Here is an 18,370-nt window from a genome sequence, read left to right on the forward strand (position 1 = left end):
CCACTCTGGGGCAAGCTGGGGCCGCTTGCTGTGACTTAACTAAAAACAAACATAATATCCGTAACAAAGTTACGAAAAAAGGACATGGAAGTGGCGGATCTGATCAAGATTTCGGATTTCGAAATTCTTATCCAAGACTTATAAATTGTAAAAAACGATCATTCAGCAAATTACGGCAGCCAAAACGTGGTTTCGCTCAACCATGAGCTAAAATCGTCTTAACGGCCTGTGATAAGTGTACACAGAACGAGGATTACCGAATCAAAAAATAATTTTGTAGAAGTGTTAAATAGGGCGGGGGGGAATAGCTTGACTGTTCATTGCCCCACCCTGAGCCCATGGCTGGCTACTGCCCATGTAAGCACTAGACACTATCTTACAAAACATAAATTTTATATGTATGAATAATATTATTATAACCAAAAAATATTATGATAGTTTATAACTGAAAAAAAACAGACTCCAAAGAGGATTACTTGCCTATCAAAGCAATATCAAATATAAACATTTTCTTATCTGTCTATACCTTCTTTTCGGGTCTGACTCCTTATTACGTCGGTTTTATTTTATTCTAACAATGTTTGTTTATGTCTAGATTTAAACTATATCTTCATTTGACTAAAAAAGAAATGATTGCAACCAGAATGTTTAAAAAAGTAACATTAAAAACTATAGATTTGTACAACTGTTTTGTCGTTTTCATTAATCGGTAGTTTTTAATAGTATCGAATATTACGCAATCGTGACTCACAAAATTCATATCATTAGGCTTATACCTGACGATTTTATTCTACATGCGATTACCGCCGTACAAACAGCAGAGTTTCGTAAATAAACACAAGTTGTTGGAGACTAGAGTTCTCTGGCCTTGCTAATCCTATAGAACCGACATCCTACTAATATTATAAACGCGAAAGTGTCTATGTATGAATGATTTTTCGTCTTTCACTCAAAGACCACTGAACTGATGATTGATATATAATTCATAACCAGGATAACATAGGATAGTTTTTATTTCGCGTTTGTGTTCCCGTGAGATCATTTTCGATTTGTAGCGGGCGGGTTCGCGGGTGCAAGCTAGTTACACAATAAGTGTAACAACCGTCAAACTAGTCACATGTCCAAACACTTGTAAACTTAGAAACGCGTCAACATCGCCAATTTGTCTGCCATAATCGTACTGTTTAATTAAATTCCGAAACGAATAAAATTCTAAAGTTAGAACAGCTGATAAGACAGTTTCTTATTTCATGACATATAAAACTGCATTATTCGTATAGCCTCGTCAATAGGTTTATAGTGCAGTCATAAAAAGCATGTTTACAAATAGTTGCGTAACATCCGTCGTCGCGGTGATAACGGCTCACATTATATCTAGTTGTCCTGTGGGATGGTCGCAGCTTCTGCCTTGAATGTATCGGATGACGTTTTTCTATCACGGCACACATGCGTGGTCACCAATCGGATATCTTTCTCAATATTTACATTATTAACTTCTTGTGGGCAATGTTTTTTGTTCTTAAGTTTAAGTTTGATAGAGCGAACATTTCGATGGTCTATTTAATTGTTTTGCTGATAGTGCAATGTCAGTATAATCCTTGTTTCTGTATATTCTATACTAGATCGATGTCATCAACATCACTATCAGCCCATATTCGTCCGCTACTGGACAAATTCTCCTCAATTGCACGCCATCGAGATCAGTCTTCGGCTGCTTGCTTCCAGCTCCTGCCAGCCATCTTGTACAGATCATACCTGTCCATAATTTTAAGAGAAAAGCATAAAAATATTTTACTTCACTGGTCACCTCCCAGTAATCTTATAAAGGAAATGTCGGTGACATCAGTGAGTTTATTACTGGCAAGAGTAGCCCTCCATTCATAAATAACGCAATTCAAAATAAACGGATTGCAAAATAGTATCTGCGATTTGCGTCGATAACCCCGGATCCAATACTCCACCCAGATTTATATCCATTGATGTTAAGGACCAATCGATTCAGATCGGTGCACAAACAAACAGTATAATTATACCGATGGACGCAATAACTTTAAATATATTTATTCGACGTGTTAATATAACCATCAATATTATTACTATAATTACAACATCAAAGGAATCGTCTCCAGAAACGATTTCAGAATGGACTCCGATTGTTATTAGTGAAAATTCTATAAAATAAATATGTTTGTTTTCGTTCCGGTTGTCGTAACCTTTTTACCAAGGACCAATAAATATTATTACGTTTCCTACGCAAGATGTGATGAGGCCTGTGTCCTATTTATTTTACTTTAAATGGTTTCAGAGACATTCTGTTTTTTCTTGGGCGAGAAATAGTACATTGCGAAGTTTAATTTTTCTTTACAGAAAATGCACAAGTATCATTTACGCAATATATGATACGGTCTATCCGTGGATGGGTGACTGTATATGTCATAACGAGTTTCTTAAGGCACTTTTAACTGTAGGCCCGGGCTAGTATCAATACATCTTGAAGCTAGAAAGTCTGCCAACTAGTCTGACTGAGGGGTATTGTGTTGCCCAGGTAACTGGATGGAGGAGATCAAATTGGCAGTCTCACTTGTAAAACACTGGTACTTAGACGCATCCGAATAGACTGGAAGCCGATCCCAGCATAGTTGGGATCATTTAGTCTGATGACGACTTATGAACATTCGGTCTGGTCCATACAGTTTTCACGTAACTAACTAATTTATGATCATATTAATTAAACAAGTAACACCTAATTGCTCTATTCTCTCTACAAGCTTTACTTATCAAAATCATGCTAATAAATCAATTAATATATTAATCGTATTAGGTGTGTTACCTGATGTTTGTGTTTGGGGTTATGCAATCAATTGTTACCTTTGTTTGAGTACAACCTCGACCTTTGCTACGCATAAGGGTTGCTCTCAACCGGTTACTCACTGTATCATATACATAACACAAATAATATCTAAAATATTGTTTTTGCTGTTTTGCTACTATCTAAAATATGCTTTTTCATTTCCTTGTATAATCTGGTATCGAAATTAGTAGCTTTAATGCATGTGTAACTTGGATTGAGAACTACTTAATATGTGATTCGTAACTCAAGAATTAGTATGGCGCCTGTTTCTGTGGCGCCTGATTCTTTTTAAATCTGTTTATTTCCAAGAAAAAATATGTGTAAAGAAAACATCATACATAAGTAGAAAAAATCTATTAAACGTAGATAGTAAATTGATCGATTTGTTTTAAAAATGTTGGTCTGAATGTCTGAAATGTAGTTTAAAAATGCAGTATGTTGCTTTACAGTTTATGTAAAGGTATTTGGTAAAATGATTACTTAACAATTGTAGTATTTGATGTCGATTTAAATAAGACGCGTTGTGAGTGGAGCGGCAGTCGACCCTCGCGCCGCGAGCCTCTACTTATCTCGGTGTTATCGCCGACCAGTATCGGGGGTCAGCGGCGCCCGCGCACTCCGCTCTGTTTACAGACTCCGTATGCGCACGCGACGCCCAAATGATGAGCAAACTAGTTTACACCGCATTGACACCTGACCATTGTACATTCGATGTTTTCGATGGTCAATGACTCTGGTAATTTTATAATTAGCATAATTATTAAACGCTTACGTCTTTTTGTTATAAAAAAAAACTTTGTTTGTTTGAAATGTGGGCAAGCGAGTTGATAGTTATGACTGGAAAGCTGATACTTGGAAAGTCGTGAATGTTTATATAATTGTGGCGTTTATCATTCTCACTACCTTCCGCTGCGACTTGAGAACTTAGAAACTGTAGCTAAATGCATACGGGCATGTTGATGATGTTATCTCTAGATGCTGATGCTGACTGGCTCAGAAAGCTAACGAGTATTAGTGTGAAAAGTGTTAGTATGTATCAAAAATAGGTTTTAATGTCTTGTAGCTATGTAATCTATGTTTGTCTCTGTTATGTTGATTGTCAAATATAGTTCATGGAAAATATCCAACGTGTTTTAATAGGTTATGGGCCCAGTTGGGCATTTATCAGTTATTTTGTTGTTAAAATAGATAATTTGCGCTTGTTGACTGGCGAAACCATGAACTCGAACTATATCGCTAGTGTACCAAAACTAAAGGGCAGGCAAAACTACGATAAATGTGGTGCCCGTTATGAAAGAAAATGGCGGATAAATGCGTTTTCAATGTTTTTTATAAACGGAAGGTTTAGTTAGAAGGGTTGGTACACAGATAGCGGTGCCAGTGCACATATGACTGTTAACAAGGACGGGATTGCAAACATGAAACTATCACCGTGTTTTAATGGGTTGATTGTTCAGGAGATGTGGAGATCATGTCAGACTTGCAATGTCATATAACTGTGAAAAATGTGCTATGCGTGCCTGTTTTGACTACAAACTTGTAATCAGTTAGCGAGCTTATCAGGAATGGTAACCAGGTTATAATTGAAGAAAAGCATTGTTATGTATTTATGACGGAAGAGATGCTTTGGTTGCGATAGCTGACTTAACTGATGGGGTTTACAAGTTGAGGTTACAATCTTCAAGTTACATGTTGGCAGCTCCTGCAATTACAGGAAGATTGTGGCACAGAAGTGGCTTGCACATATAAATAGCCAAGATATGGAATGAATGTGAAAGGATAGAGATTGTGTAATCCTTCAAAAGATACTGTTATCACCAGCAGATGTTATTTTGATAGAAAGCGAGACAGGTGATAATGCAAACAGCCAGGAGGCAATATTGGTTCCAGATGACGAGAGTAATGTGCAAACACCAGAGATCAGCGTGGAGAAGGAGAACAGAGATTCAGTGGGGGCATCCTGTGTTCCAGTATTTGATTATCATAGTGATAGCTCTTCAGATTCTTCAGTATACACTGATGGTGAAGAAACACACATTACATGTATATCTTAGTCAGGAGCCAGAGCCTTATGAAAGACAGAAGACGCAAGGAAAGCAGCCTGATCGGTATGGTTTCAGCAACTTGTGTGTATCCAGTACTGTTCCAGTTTCTCAGGAGATTTCAATCTCACAGGCTCTGAAAAGGCCTGAGAAGGAGCAGTGGAGACGTGCTTTGGCTCAGAAGTTGCAATCATTTGAAGATAATGATGCCTGTGAGCTTGTTAAAAAACCCTAGTGATGTATTTGTAGTATGGGAATGAGTATAACTCTACTGTTTTTCTAAATGGTGTACTAATGACATGTAAAGCATTTTTAGTTTATTTATAGAGTGGGTGTTGTACTATGTCTTGTAATGTTTTGATTATTTTGATAAGTGGGGGTGTTAGTATGTATCAAAATAGGTTTTAATGTCTTGTAGCTATGTAATCTATGTTTGTCTCTGTTATGTTGATTGTCAAATATAGTTCATGGAAAATATCCAACGTGTTTTAATAAAAAGACCTACTGACTACGTTTATAATGAAGTATGCCTACTCAAATTACGACTTATGTCCTGATGTCCTGTGCCAGCGAAATTTTACCCCGTGTGATAAAAATACTAGTTTTAGTAGATTCGTATTGGTTCAGAATGGCAGACGTTCATATTTAAGATTCACATTGCACGCTAAAATAGTGATTTTATCCATGATTTAAACTAACTCAAAAGTATTTTACAAATTAGCATTTAAAGAAACGAGACGACAACAAATTAAAGCGAAAACAAAACTCTCTAATTATCTTTAATTGAAGTGTACTCAATAATTTGACGGTTAATTCCTTTGCTCTGAATAAGAGCCGTCTATCTCGAAACCTCGGAGTTAAGATATTACTAGTAATTACAGCGAAACATCAATACACCATTCATTTTCTAATTCTCATTATAATTCAGTAATCGTTCTTACCTAGAAGCTCGTTAACTAACATTATTGTCATAATCAATTAATCACCACACTTGGCAAGCGATTTGTGTTCTTTGTTCTTTACTGTTGAACTATAATTTAATGTTTACTATTTTTTAATTAGTTTTGTAATCGCTATCCTTTTTTTTCTGCATGTACTGCTAATATCAACATATTGTACTAGATATATCCTCATTTTCTAAGATGTATGCAAAATTGACAGCAAAAATCTCACAGCTAAAGTGCTGATTGCTGCTAATGTTTGATTCGACTGTTCTTGATAACTTAACATAATTAGTTATTTTTCGAAATTCTTTTATCGAACACACTTGAATACTTTTGATAGTTTGTACAACACCTGGACACTAATAAATTTCAAATTAACAATGTACTCATGAATAATTCATACAAGAGTACATGTTACCTACACAATGAAGGTCCTACAAACTGCTATCTCGTATCACTTGTATCTAATTAAACATAAAAGGGAAGCCAATGATAAGATAAGCAATTTAGGTCCAACATGAATGAAATGTCGTTGACCGAACAAATAGGTCGGACTATATTTAATTGTTAATGTGGTTGCGATTGCGAACTGCAACCACTTCGGTGGGAAGACTGGGAGCCTCTTTAATGTCAAAGTGCGAAATGGTCGAGAAATTACGTACCTTGGAAGTGAGCCCAAAAGCCAGGCTCGGTAGAAATGAATCGAGTCACTCCTTTCCTTTTCGTCGATGTTATCTATTTAGCTGATATTATAGTACGTTTTTTATTGATAAGTGTTTGACCCACATTCTGAAGGTAACGTGTGACGTACGAATTACGTTGTTTTCAGTTTTATTTTTCAGAATGTTTTGTAAGATTTTCTTGGATTAAATTAAAGTAGTAATAGAAACAATGATTTTGTCAAGCTAGTATGTAGTGTGAAATATTCGTTTTTATTATATGTTTCGTTCATTGAAAACTTCTTTCTCGTGCATTTTCTACTCCTTTTTTCATTATATTATCACGTCAACGTCAATTTTCTGGTTTCCACTTTAATTAACACTCGGAAAACGAAACCTGTCAATATTCAGTTATGTTCACCGCACGTACATACATCCGTTTAGGGGAGATGTTTTAAAATTGTCCACTTAACACAGCAGGCACCTAACTGGTTTTGATTTCAAAACGTGTGTACATTTGTTACATAAATGGCCCTTTTGCCGGATCGCTAACTTTATTACTGTAATATCATTGCATCAGTAAAACAAGAGGTTAACGGTAACTGTATAGTGTATGGTAACCATGTTGTGTAATACAAATTGTAATCAAATTTTATTTCTTGGTTATGGTGAAATATCATATCACCGTGAATTAAAATGGCTATGTCGGTATTACGTATTTACTGGTCTAATTAAGAACATTTTGCTCTTCACACTTATTTTATTAAAAGATCTTTTAAAACGAGCCACGCAGACCATGTTCTCCGACACTTTCTAATCAGTTATTTTATTTTCTAACTGTAACTATAGTTTGCATGTATGCTACTTCATTATACGTTATGTAATTCATTGATTTTATTTGATATGATTCGTTTCTTCTCGTAGTTTTATCGTCTCAAGCCCAATATGAAGTGTTTAATTAGCACTCGCTAGGTCTAAATGTGTTTCATTAGAGTATCGATGAGACACTTCCGCTACAATGGCCTTTATTTGCGTAATCAAATATCGACATTACACGTTCTCAGAAAAAAAAAAATTAAGGCAAAGGGGATTTTCAAGGGCCATTTCTGAATTCTTGTGTTTATATCGTTGATTCTAATTTATTACACTATGCTAAACGTACGTCAATGCAAGGAAGCGTTCAGCGAGAATACTAAAAAATAAACCTTAACACGTTTTACGACCTTACTTTACATTACATGTTAATTTCAAAATTAAATAAGCTACATTTTCTTTGCAAAAGATAGTCAGACACCGCCATTGTCACTTAAATCAACATTATATACTGTCGTAATAGAATAGCGACTTGCGTTTGAGAATTTAATGATAACGGTGATATCATATTTCTACAATAAACAGAAACAGTAGACAACACATAAAGACAAAACCAATAATTGTTCTAACGAATTAACGCTTCCTTCACATTACGTAATTTTGCACAAGTATCTGTGGGACTTATTTAATACATAAATAGACGCTCCGTGTGGTCACCAGCGGAGTAATTAGCTACAAATATATGTTTATCTTAGCGCTCTAATGACTAGGGAAAGCGAAGAACAAACCACACGTGTCTTATGTTAAGACTAATAGAGAGTTTTATATTTATGTAGGTCTCCTATCAATTCGCCTTTCTTGTTCAATATTTCTATAAACTCGGAGGGTTGCCATTTTTTTTTCAGCATTAATTATTCTACACATCACACTGCCTCCTTTAAATATGTAGTTTATGTTGAATATTTGATTTATGAAACATGACTTTGTATTACTTACTTTTAAAATTACTGATGATTTGGTTTATTGTTATAACTATACGTGTTAACTACACATTATAATTAATAAGAAGCTCAAGACATAAAACGTGACAGTGTATCTAATGCCACCTAGTTATGTTTTGATAACATTACTCTATCTTAACATGCCAGTGATAATAAACTCACCTATGTTATATGATTAACTAACCCGCTAACTATAATAGAATATTAGGTAGAACTAGATTAAACATTTGAAAGGGTAGAGCATGCGAAAAACTAAAAGACAAACATATTTTTCTGAATATGAAATTTAAAACAATTGAAATCAGAATATGTGCTATGTGTGTATCGCTTCTAGTCTATTTCAAAGCCTAGACCCTTGAAATGATGTTATTTTTATATGTCTTGACCAAAGGGTTACCCAGGGAACCATGCTAAGTCCTTACCTATAAAGTTAAACTTTTCTATTTGCTTATTCTTGGTGTTAATACCCTTCTCTAGTCACGTACCTTTACACACCGAAGATATACATCTAATGTCTGCTTATAGATCTCAGTATTGTTCTATTATAACAGTCTTTATACTCTTCTTGTCTTGTTACTCTGCCTGTAGTGCAGCAGTAGTCCTTGTAATGTATTTTTTACAGGCGTGAGGTTTTCTGTCCTTTGAACTTCCGTATACGATGTTGTTATAAGGAAACAACTTGTATTACTAATGAAAAGGTCTATTATTCAACGATTTCACGGCAAACTCAATTACTAGTTTTTCATGTCAAATTTTACTTTTTTGCTAGCATTTGTTTATGTTATTAGTGATAACATTTAGTCAATTACGTCGACGCATGATAATCACTTAAAGTCATGTCTGTATTTTACTTAATTAATTCTTTATCATCATATAAAATTCAAATGTTTTATAATCTGTTAGATAGTAATCATAAATGTTGTATTACACATTCATGTGTTGCAGTAATATTTTTATGAAGTCATAAATACAGCACGTCATATCGAAACAAATGTCCCACAAACATTATCCTTATAAATCCAATTTGAGAAATTTAAATTCATGAATAGGACATCTCGACGGTCGTAACATCGCATGTTAAATTACATCTTAATCATTCAATCTGGCGTGAGATGCGTCGCCAATAAAACTGGTCGCACAATCTGTCACTTGTGTGTGATTGCGCAAGCGCACGAGGCGGCACGGTAACAGGTCGCACGTGGTCTAACGTGCACACAAAAAAGGTCATACGTTGGCTCACACCGGTAGAAAAAGTTTTGATGTTATCTACTTTTAGAATTCCGGCTATATAATAAATGTTGTTGATCATAAAATTCTGTTCAGTAAAAACAACACGTGTAATTGTTTGTATGTTTTTATAACCTACAATACCTCACTACTACAAATCGTAGTATATGAAAAACTTCATTGTATTATACGTAGGTAGGTCTGCGTCAGTATTGCTAATCTTCTAAAACAAAATCAATCGTTTTGTGATTGACATCCTAACCTAAAAATCTATTCTACTCTTACTATGTAAGACACAACTCATTAATTTGAGCGGTTAATCATAACTTATCACTCAATTTGAAGCCAATCTCACAGCTGCCAAGTTAAGAAAACAAGACTTGTTTGTATTCAAACTTTTACAACATTATCATGAAGTTACTACTTTTGCTGTTAATAATTAGTAAAGTTACTTAAAATTTAATTAGTAAATTCGGTCTTGTCACAGAATGATGTATCACTGTACTAGATCTAATTTAGTTAATGATTTATTTTCAGACTCGGAATGCGGACGCTACTGAAGTCTTGTGATGGATCTTCTAGGCGCTTGCTTTCGACTATCCGTTTTCTATCTCTTGTTTATTCATATTTTCAGCGTGCGTGTGAAAGAGATAACTAGGTTTTTTGCGTTCTGATTTCAATCGTGCGCAAGCGGCGCGTTCTAATCGACCTTGACCTTGTAGCGAATCAAGCTATCGCACTCTTAAGTAATTTGCAATAGATATACAATCGGTGCTTACGTTTAGAATTCTAGTTGAATAAGGCCTACGCCAACAACGCTTACCTTGTGTGCGTGTGCACCTTGGTTTAAGATCATGGTTCTCCTCTATTATTTTTGACAGGAGGACACAGAATACATTTACGTTTGACAATTTTAATTGCATAAAAATATGTCTTTTGATTTCTGTAAGTTTATATGGATTCGAAGATTATCTATTTGCTATAACATTTACAGATACTTTGTTGGTACCGATTATAAAGTACAAATAATCCAAATTTATTTTTTAATTAATAAGGACTATCGACGTTTAATACATCAAAATGCAAACTTTACACCAATGGCTTTATAATAAAATGAATACATTATCATTGAAAGGCTCGTTTACACGAACGTCTGTCGTGTTTACACGTTGTTTACATTAAAACGGCCGTGACGAGTCCGTATTATGATTGAATACTTTCAACTACAATTTTGCATCAGATTTGGACTGTTGAAGCACCTTTCATAACACATATTAAAAGAAGTGACATATATTCTTATGAGGGCAGGCACTAAAATTTTTGGGTGATAGAAACCCTGTTATACTATGAAATTTCCGATCGGTATGATGTTAGACCCTTGTCAAACCTCACAAAAAGTATAAAGTTTACTTTTTATGAAGTTCAGCTACTAAGTTAATCTGTGTACATTTTTCAGATGATTTTGCTCTTTTTGATATACCTACAGCAAAGATATTGACCACATCAGTTTCCATTCAGTATATACTGGGCTTCTATTTTCTTGTATCTTCATTTATATATTTCGCTTCAGTTCACATGTTGGCCGTAAAAGGCAGACAGACGAACAGAAGTAGACCAACATTTCCACGTGCAATACAGATGCGAATCATACCAAGAATACCGACAACACCAAAGTATGTCTTTGCGATTCGAGTGCAATTCCACATGGATGTAGCAACGGGATATATTAATACACTTGTTTCTGGATAGTACCGCTGTGTTGTATTATGTCTGAATTCAGAACAGGCCATTTAAATTCTGTTCAGCTTACAGAACGTCCACCGAACAACATGCAAGCCTTGTTCTATGTCTATTTGAGTTTTATCTCTAATTCTGGATCTACATAAAAGTTCAGATAAAGTTAAGGTACTACTTTTAAGGGGAGGCAGCAAAACTTTTCTAATCTTAGACAGTTATAAAACAAGGCAGCCTCGTTGAGTTACGTTTCTATGGATCTTAAGCACTCAGTCAATAGGGCAATACAGAAACAACTTCAAATAAGAAACACGCAATTAAATTTTTGCACAACATTTCATTGATTTTCGTCTTATCATTGTTAAATATTATTTTGTGCTTCTGTTTGTTTTTCAGTAAGATAAGTCACGAGTTCTTTCCTAAATAAACAATGTTTTTATGTTGTTAATAATCTTTAACCTGAATTTTGTTCTCAGAATATTTGTTTTCGTATATTACGCCTGATAATTGTAATATAATATACGTGTACATACCGGTTTGAAGTTATCAAAGTTTAACTCGGTACCTACATATTATTATACTTCACCTACTGGTTTTGACACATATAAACTATGTTCCTATCAATGTTATTTACTTCAAATCCAGTCGAATCTTCGCCACGATATCATTATGACTACCATTACAAGTTTTAATTTTTAAAATGCCTGCTTCCTCAATTATTGACATAATTATCGATGCTGGTTGCTTAAACCAGCCAGATATGAAGGTCGTATTTGACCATGTTTGGTAAACCATTTTAAAAGACAACACTTTATTTAAAAATAAAGTATAGTAACTAAACATGTAGAAAAATTTTGAGTGTTTCTATGCGGAACTGTTTGTTTGTACCCAGGGGCTGACTTATATTATAATTTCAAAGTGAACAATTTCCCGAAATAAATCTCTTCTTATACTTCCCTGTTGCCAGGTGCTAGAGGAAGTTACTAAAGCCGACAGATCACTTTGAACTGATATGCAAATACTTTCTGACGACTAGCGGACGGTTAATGTTATTCCCATCTTATACGTAACGGTATCAACATTTTTAACTGGCCATAGTTAAGATGCACCTGTAGTCATTTAGAATGCTGTTTGTACAACTTCATGAATATTTATGATTGAGTTGAAAGTCTCTTATAATCGACTTAAGTTGTTTTCGTATAGCTAATGAAAGTTCTCAAATCTTAGTTTTCTTTGCAGGTTATTTAATATTAATGTTAGTGTTTGAGCCTAGTAAGTTCAAATATTTGATTATAATAAAACAGTTTTATATACGTGATGTGTGTATAATTGTTTGTCAAGCATAATATTTGCTTTCGATGAAACGTCAAGACATTATGTATTTTGTCACTTCGATAATTTCAAAACAGGACACATATTTTGTACGCGAATATTCGAGTAAACATCGTCCTTACCATTGTTAACGTTTTTCCATTTGAGAGAATCAATACAATTATTTATAGATGAAAGGTAGGAAGCATTTCTGTTAAGGATACCTGGGGCGTTTTCCCTTAGAACTTGTGTGGGATATATTTAGAAGGAAAAGATTTTATCTATTTATTCTTCATATCATTCTTATAGATTTCTTGCAAATCTCTATTACAAAATAATGACATCATTAAAATGTTCAACATTTTAGATAGAATACAGAGGTTATGTGATTCCTGTGTTATAAAATAAAAATATTTCGTGACTTTTATCCAAGACTTCTTAATTTATGATTACTGGTATTTAGTATTTACCGATTGTACTTTAAACAGTTTATTGAAAGCACCAGAATCAACGGTTGACTCAGCCTTATAAACTACAATATTTTAATCTCTTGGATCTATTCCAACTTTGTAATTATAATATGCATTAGGGAAGTAACAATATTCTGTAGTAAATAGTTTATTCGTGACACTCGAGCAACCGTCTTCGCCCAAAACAATATATTGTGACTCCAATTAGTCTTTGACATTTTGTATGAGTGTTTCCCTGTACCTTAGGCTTACGCCTGAACTAGTACATTCTGCCGTCATATTTGATTATCAGAGTGAAAGCACAGAAAGTTCATCTGTATTTATCTATTGCGTAAAATGCTGATCTTATTTCAATTCGTTCTGGAGAATATGATAGTTTAAACTTAAGCGGTGATAAACCGGGCTCTGAATAAACTTCATCAAGTTCTAAAATCCATACAATTTAAAAATTTCCAAGTTTTCGGCTTATCTCATATTCAAGTCAATAGAACAAGAATACCATACTTTACAGTCTTGTTGCGCTGAAACAACACGAGTACACCTTAATCGAAGCGTGTTCGTGTGTTTGTTTGTGTTACAATCGCCCACACTTATCGCGTGCGTAGATGGAGATCAGTGTACTGACAGATAACGATTCCGTTCTAACTTAATGCAGAATGATGATCTATTTAACAGCAGAGATGGAGAGAGCAGGATTTCCCCGAAAACAGTTACAAAGGAAATTATATATTTTTTATCTTTTATTCTAGAACTACGATAATGTCATCACTGTCACTTGTCATCCTTCTGTAGTCACTTTTGAGCTTACTGGAGTCTGTATTACCCAGCTGTAAGAAAATCCAAAATAAACTCAGGGTTACGCTACGGTTTCCGGCACACTATTGCTCAACAATTTCAGATGACACACCCCCAAGTCTTATGTAATATTTCGCCGCTTTATGTAATGTATATTTCTAGATAAGGTAATATAATGTGTATGTAAGTATTATGACGGCTCACAAATACGCACTGAGTCCGCGCATAACAACAATACTCATAATTTCGTTATCAAATTGTATGAAGAATAAATAACCGTGGTAATATTTTAGTAATTACATATTAAATTATGGTTGATTCGAAGTAATAGTTCGTTATGATATGAAATTTCTGATCGAATTATTAATATTTGTTTACTATTTTTCATCTTACTCATCTTGTAAAGCACCGAGTTGAAATCTGCCCAAATTAAAATATTTAATCACTTGGCGCAGTGTCCCTGTTCAGTCGAACAAAAAGCTTGTTGCCACGAAAGATTTTGCAATTTAATATTTCATACAGAGAGCATTCGTATAGCGAAGCCTCGAAAGTAATTTGTTATTGCTTACCTATAACCTGATAGATTCTCAGAATTTACACATATGCGTGTGGAATGTTCATTTCTATTAGTCTTGAAATAAAGGCGGCCTTAGTAACAGACATATTTCACTGGAAATCTTTGAAAGTCGACTAAGGATACTTGATGTCAAATCCTTAAAATGGATGCAAATTAATTAAAAGTAGGAATATTTTTCATTCTTTATTAAATAATTTAATTTATTATATTCATAACTTTATTATAAACGATACGCGTCATGTACATTTGAGTGATAAATGCACAAAAGTGTTATCAAGAGGTCTTGGGATCTCGGCTGGCAACTTTATCTAATCAAGAATTATCTTCAGGCCTTGACTGTCACGCCACTCCGTTCGCCGCCGCTTATGGCCTACTCGAAACTGCGATAATTGTGGATTCGCCACCCGAAGTAGATTATAACTGAGTGAATTGCCCTCGAATTTCAATATTCATGCCAAATATCATTATATATATAGTCTGCGATTTATCTCTTCTTAATTTTTCCCTTTCAAGTTATTAAGCAGTTTCAACTTTGTAAAGGTTTGAGTAAAAGATTGTCCACAAGATGTCCAACATTACACTACACTTTAACTTACCTTTTACCCAGAGGGTACATCAAAACAATTCCTTTATTCAATAATCGTAAAGCTACAAGTTATTACAGTAATTATATATTCACAGTTAAGCATAATTACATAATTTAAACGTGTAATATCAAGGTAAATCCAACCGCAAATCGATTTGTTTGTTAAAATAGAAATCGCCCACTATAGGAGCTCCTTCATTATTTTTTATCTAACCTGTGATTTCCAATGAGTAATATATGTACTTACACTAATATTAAAAAAAAATGTGTTTAAACGCGTTAAACTCACTTTTTTGTATGTAGCCCATTTACCAAGAAACACCATTAGCTATATTACATTAAGATGACGCTCTCGCTGACTACTAACCGAAGCAAAAAGAACCTAACTCGTCTATAACAATCTTTTCAATATTAATGTCGGTTAAGCGGGTCGACTTCAACCAAAACACTGGAGTCACTATCAAAACATTCTCGCTGGACCTTAGTACCGTTCACCTGACACTGTTTTAAACTCCACATCCGCTTTCGATGTTATTATAAATGCTCTTGTAAATTCAGCTATGAATGCATATAATCAACTGTTTGGCAGTTTATTCGGTAAGGACACACCGATGTGACGGATAAAAATAGGTCTTGTTTTTAAAGGATGTTTTGTCACAAGCCTTTCACAGTAAATATCCATTAAAAAGCCTGCGCTCATTCAAACTACATGAATGAAACTTCCCTATTTTTACAAAAAAAGAACTCCCTTTTAAAATGTTGTTTTTATTTGTGGATAATTACTCTGCGATAGGTATCAATTTAATAAAGGTTAATATCACGATTGACAGAAGCGAAGTGTTTGGCCTTCTGCAATAAATGTTGTGTCCTGCACGCGACGAAAGTTTTTACGACCAAAGATAATTGTTATAAGTCTAGACATGATACACGAATCTTGGTTACAGGGTAAAGATGAATTTAATTAGAGACATTTTAAATGTAGTACGATAATTATAATCGTTCGTCTGTCTTGTTCTGTACTTTTATTAAATGTAATCAGACTACCAACAATTTAAATTAAGATTATTGTTTGTCATGGTTGTTTTAAACATATTATATTTTACTATCACAAAATACAACAAATACTAAAATAACGAGACGTCTTTGAGTTATTTTTAACCTCCTCATTGTCGTGTGTTAACCTTGTCATCTACGTAAGATTATGTTCTTAGACAAAACGAAACAGTTCTTTTTCAGTTTCTTTTTCAGTTTCTTTAACGTTTATGTTTTACATAAAAAGTTTTTAATCCCCATGTAAACGCATAGCATGTCTTAGGCTTTTGTCACAAGATATCCTGTCAACTATTCGTGCCGCCAAATTCACTTGTTTATATTGGTTTTTTGATACTACGATTATGTTATGCTGTCTCTACCATGCCATTATTTGCCATGTTATTTATCGAAAACTGCCCTCTGTTTCATAATTATGCTTGCAGCTTTTGAGATACCAACGGACAAAGTCTACACTGAATTCTTATTAAGACAAATTATCGTACGTTACCATACCATAAAAAAAATTCCCTAGTCTATGATTTCTCACTGACAGGCAAAAACCTTTTTAAAATTTTCCCACAATTCTCCATTCCGTAAATAGTCTAAATCTAAATTAATATATTAATTAAACATGCTGTTGTTTCATTATGCAATACCACCATATTCGCCATCGGATTCTACCGCCGCGCTGGGGTAAATAAGGACATAAACAATACTTGCATATTAAATTCCCTTATCATTGTGATTCTAAACATCAATGGTTCAATTGGAATGGGATGAAAACTTGGATTTGTTGACATCTGAGATGTGATGAAAAACATAATTGTGATAATTTATTTGTGGTTGTAGACAACTGTGTGGAGATTTTTTTTTTTCTATATTAAGGCAAGTTGACCTTAAAGGACAAATTTTTAGTTTTTAGTATATAAGGCATTGGTAATAATATTTGGAGAGTAAATTCCTTATAATCTGTAATGATCTCAAAAGGCATGATTTGCTCAAATGGAAGACTGTAGAAAAATATTGTTGTTATAGTAATTGGATACATTACAGAGAATCTATAACTGTCGCAGTATGATAAACAATACCATTTTTCTAGAAATCAATTATATGTCAACAAACCCATATAACTTTATTTATTTGTTTTGTAATATGTTTGCCCACATCATGTTTACCGGGATCGTCAGCTATCTTAAAAGCTCTGGTGAAATATCCGCTTCAATCATAACTACTTCTCTGTCTCGACAAAAGATACAAATATAGAAACTATCACATATGACTTACGCGGGACAAAGAAATGGGTAAAGGGACCTTGGAGTCGCAGAAGTATTATAATACCTTAATGAAAACATCATGTAGGTACAACTATAGTCTGATCTGTATTGAGTAGACAGTCAACAGAAATACGGTAGCCAAAATAACGACACCGACATTATTTCAATAACAATGTGTAAATAAGAATCCGGTTATAACTGGTATTTGCAAATATAACTCATAATGTATCTAGTCGAAGCGAAATTCAAACAATCATCATACGAGTGAGTGTATAAACTCGCTACTGGAGTGTAGGGTTGGCACAACGTATACATTTAATTAGGTGACGATAAGAGTTAATGAGGAAATATGTTATGGAATAATGTTTGAATAGTTTTGTCGAATTAAAGAATTTCGATCATGGTTCTGATCGAGCTAAAAAGTACTCAAAATACACATACATTTTATCTCATAGTCTATTTCCCGATATTAATTTTGCATTTTGTTTAAATCTGTAAGTAGTCAACTGAAAATAAATGCAATAAGTTTTATTAAAATGAGGTTCTATTGTTAATGGGTATGCAGGAAGCAAAATTATAATGTATTCAATATAAATAATTCTGCACTCCATAATGTGAAAAAATCTTCAGCAGCAATAATGGTTGCTGTCAAACACGACAAAAGTAAGGTAGAGAAAATGTTAAACTCGCCTATTAAAATTTGTAGAATTGTTTTCGTGAAAACGTGGCAGCCCTAAAGTGTTTACCATCGCAGGCGCATATGCGTTGTGTTAGTTACATCATAGCAACACGTGGCGCAACTGGTTGTCATCAATTATGTGATGGGATACCTTGAAGGTTGTGTACGTGCTGCCAGGGAAAACCCTCCAGAAGGCAGTAAAGAAATTATAATTTTTCATTTAGACTTTTATAGAAATACTAGCTGTTGCCCGCGACTTCGTTCCCGTGGGTAGAAGTTATACCTATCTTCGCTCCTATTAGTCGCAGTGTGATGGTTTATAGCCTAAAGCCTTCCTCGATAAATGGTCTATTCAACACAAAAATATTTTTTCAA

The 18,370-nt window shown here is 34.1% G+C and overlaps 1 protein-coding gene across 5 annotated transcripts in view; it reads left to right on the top strand.

Moving 5' to 3' along the window:
• Nucleotides 1-18,370, top strand: part of LOC113501547 (nuclear factor of activated T-cells 5) — a 68,449-nt gene that overhangs the window by 2,744 nt on the left and 47,335 nt on the right. The gene's annotated exons all lie outside the window — the stretch shown is intronic.

The sequence above is a fragment of the Trichoplusia ni genome, chromosome 15 (genome assembly GCF_003590095.1).
Source record: "Trichoplusia ni isolate ovarian cell line Hi5 chromosome 15, tn1, whole genome shotgun sequence".
NCBI classification, from domain to species: domain Eukaryota; kingdom Metazoa; phylum Arthropoda; class Insecta; order Lepidoptera; family Noctuidae; genus Trichoplusia; species Trichoplusia ni.